A 4,070-nucleotide genomic window follows, 5' to 3' on the forward strand; every position below is an offset into this window, starting at 1 on the left:
AGCTCTCTCCTCTCCTCTCTCCTTATGGATGCTTAGGATACACTGAGCTCCTCTCTCCTCTCTCCTTATGAATCATCAGCCTGGAGCATTCATGGCTATCACTGGTGACTTTAACCACACCACATTGGAAAAAGCTCTGCCAACCTTCCATCAATACATAGACTGCCCAACAAGGAACAATAACACTCTGGACTTGCTGTATGCTAATACTAAGGACGCATACAGCGCCACTGCCCTTCCCCCCCTCGGCAGGTCTGATCATGACCTGGTCCGGCTGACACCCAGGTATGTTCCTCTGGTGAAGAGGCTGTGACCACCAGGACTGTGAGGAGGTGGTCTCTGGAGGCTAACGACGCTCTACAGGACTGCTTCGAGTCAACGGACTGGGATGTGTTGTGTGGACCGCACGGGGAGGACATCAACAGTATGACCGACTGCATCACGGAATACATCAAGTTCTGTGAACACACCACCATCCCATCACGGACTGTGCGCTGCTTCCCAACAACAAGCACTGGAACAACAGGGACCTGAAGGCGCTTCTTAACATGAAGAAAGCTGCTTTCAGGTCTGGAGACAGGGATGAGCTGAGAGAGCCCAGCGCAACCTAAAGGTGAAGCTCAGGGAGGCAAGGACTCCTACAGGAGGAAGCTGGAGGCCAAACTCCAGCTGAACAACACAAGGGAGGTGTGGTCTGGCATGAAGCAGATAACTGGCTTCAAGGTGGGAGGAGACAGCCAGGGGCTCCTGGAGAGGGCCAACCAGCTCAACTGTTTTTCAATAGGTTCAGTTCACAGCCCTCGCCCGCCTCCTCCACATCACACCTCCCAAACACCTCCCCTCTGTCCCCCTGCTGAGCTGCACATCCACCGAGCCCTCAATAACAATGGGCTCCTCCACCCTCCTCTCTCTGTGACGACTGACCAGGTGAGAAGACAGCTGGAGAAACTACACCAGCGCAGAGCTGAAGGTCCTGATGGCATCAGCCCCAGGGTCCTAAAGACCTGCGCCACCCAGCTGTCTGGTGTCCTGCAGCGCCTCTTCAACCTCAGCCTGAGGCTGGGGGAAGTCCCGGTGCTGTGGAAGACGTCGTGCCTGGTCCCTGTCCCAAAGAAGTCAACACCATCTGGCCTCAACGACTACCGACCGGTCGCCCTCACCTCCCATGTGATGAAGGTGCTGGAGAGGCTGGTCTTGGCCCGCCTCCGGCCGCAGGTGAAATCATCGTTGGACCCTCTGCAATCTGCTTCCCAGCCTCATGTGGGAGTGGACGACGCCATCATCTACCTGCTGCAACGAGCTCAGTCGCACCTGGATGGAACCGGTGTCTCTGTGAGAGTCACTTTCTTTGACTTCTCCAGTGCATTGAACACCATCCAGCCACTGCTGCTGAGTGAGAAGCTGCGGGTGGTCGGTGTGGACGCGTCCACCATCTCCTGGATCACTGACTACCTCACAGGCAGACCACAGTTTGTCAGAATGGGCCGTGTGCTGTCTGGAACGGTGGTCAGTGATGTTGGAGCCCCACAGGGAACTGTTCTGTCTCCCTTCCTCTTCACCCTGTACACCAGTGACTTCCAGTACAACACGGAGTCATGCCATCTGCAGAAGTACTCTGATGATTCTGCAGTGGTCGGGTGTATTAGGGATGGACGGGAGGAGGAGTACAGGGCAGTGGTGAGTGACTTTGTAAAGTGGGCCGATGAGAACCACCTGCGGCTGAACGTGGCCAAGACCAGAGAGATGGTGGTGGACTTCAGGAGGAAGGCGACAGCTCCTCCCCCTCTGAGTGTCCTGGGAGTGGACGTGGACATGGTGGAGGAGGACCAGTACCTGGTGGAGGAGGACCAGTACCTGGGCGTCTCCATCGACAGCCGACTGAACTGGAAGGCCAACATCAACGCTGTGTACAAGAAGGGGAGGAGTCGACTCTTTTTCCTGAGAAAGCTTCGATCCTTCAACGTGTGCAGCAAGATGCTGGAGTTATTCTACCAGTCGGTTGTGGCCAGTGTGCTGCACTTTGCCATTGTCTGCTGGGGGAGCAGCATCGGAGCCGGTGACACCAGCCGTCTTAACAAACTGGTTAGGAAGGCTGGCTCCATCATCGGCTGCCAGCTGGAGCACCTGGAACAGGTGGTGGAGAGGAGGTCGTTGAAGAAACTTGTGTCCATATTGGACCACCCTCTCCACCCGGACCACCCTCTCCACCACCTCCTACAGGGACAGAGGAGGACTTTCTCCAGACGTCTCCTCACGCTCCGCTGCCACAAGGACAGATACAGGAGAACATTCCTGCCGACGGCTATGAGGCTCTATAACAGTTCACTTCTTGCCAGATCCTAGTGCAATCACTGAATACTTACACTATGTTGATCTGCACTTCACACATCTCATTTGTTTGCACTACACACATACACACACACTTCACTTCATTTGCTCTGCACTCATACACACTTTGCTTTTTGCACTCTGTCTATATTTAATATTTTGTGTATTTGATTTGTCAGTGTTGTTGTGTGTTGTGTATGCATGTGTGTTGTATATTTACATATATATTTTGTTTTGTATTTTACTTTTATTTTACTTGTATACTTCTATATCTTTCATCCCTGTTTCTTATATTTTGTGTTTTGTTTTTACTCTTGTGTGTTGCTGCTACTGTCTCGACAAATTTCCCCTTGGGGATTAATAAAGTATATATCTATCTATCTATCTATCTTATGGACGCTTAGGATACACTGAGCTCCTCTCTCCTCTCCTCTCTCCTTATGGACGTTTAGGATACACTGAGCTCCTCTCTCCTCTCTCCTTATGGATGCTTAGGATACACTGAGCTCCTCTCTCCTCTCTCCTTATGGATGCTTAGGATACACTGAGCTCCTCTCCTCTCCTCTCTCCTTATGGACGTTTAGGATACACTGAGCTCCTCTCCTCTCCTCTCTCCTTATGGACGTTTAGGATACACTGAGCTCCTCTCTCCTCTCCTCTCTCCTTAAGGACGCTTAGGATACACTGAGCTCCTCTCTCCTTTAGGACGTTTAGGATACACTGAGCTCCTCTCTCCTCTCCTCTCTCCTTATGGACGTTTAGGATACACTGAGCTCCTCTCTCCTCTCTCTCCTTAAGGACGCTTAGGATACACTGAGCTCCTCTCTCCTCTCTCCTTATGGACGCTTAGGATACACTGAGCTCCTCTCTCCTCTCTCCTCTCTCCTTATGGACGTTTAGGATACACTGAGCTCCTCTCTCCTCTCCTCTCTCCTTAAGGATGCTTAGGATACACTGAGCTCCTCTCCTCTCCTCTCTCCTTATGGACGCTTAGGATACACTGAGCTCCTCTCTCCTCTCTCCTTATGGACGTTTAGGATACACTGAGCTCCTCTCCTCTCCTCTCTCCTTATGGACGCTTAGGATACACTGAGCTCCTCTCTCCTCTCCTCTCTCCTTATGGACGTTTAGGATACACTGAGCTCCTCTCCTCTCTCCTTATGGACGCTTAGGATACACTGAGCTCCTCTCTCCTCTCTCCTTATGGACGCTTAGGATACACTGAGCTCCTCTCTCCTCTCCTCTCTCCTTATGGACGCTGAGGATACACTGAGCTCCTCTCTCCTCTCCTTATGGACGTTTAGGATACACTGAGCTCCTCTCTCCTTATGGACGTTTAGGATACACTGAGCTCCTCTCTCCTCTCTCCTTATGGACGTTTAGGATACACTGAGCTCCTCTCCTCTCTCCTTATGGACGTTTAGGATACACTGAGCTCCTCTCCTCTCTCCTTATGGACGCTTAGGATACACTGAGCTCCTCTCCTCTCTCCTTATGGACGCTTAGGATACACTGAGCTCCTCTCTCCTTATGGACGTTTAGGATACACTGAGCTCCTCTCTCCTCTCCTCTCTCCTTATAGACGCTTATGATACACTGAGCTCCTCTCTCCTCTCCTCTCTCCTTATGGACTCTTAGGATACACTGAGCTCCTCTCCTCTCTCAGTCCGGGCCTCTAGGGCTCCTGAGGATCTGGGGGTCCAAGGATAAAAGGGTTGTCTGTTGTAAAGATAACAAAGTGA

The sequence above is a fragment of the Pseudoliparis swirei genome, chromosome 7 (genome assembly GCF_029220125.1).
Source record: "Pseudoliparis swirei isolate HS2019 ecotype Mariana Trench chromosome 7, NWPU_hadal_v1, whole genome shotgun sequence".
Taxonomy (NCBI): domain Eukaryota; kingdom Metazoa; phylum Chordata; class Actinopteri; order Perciformes; family Liparidae; genus Pseudoliparis; species Pseudoliparis swirei.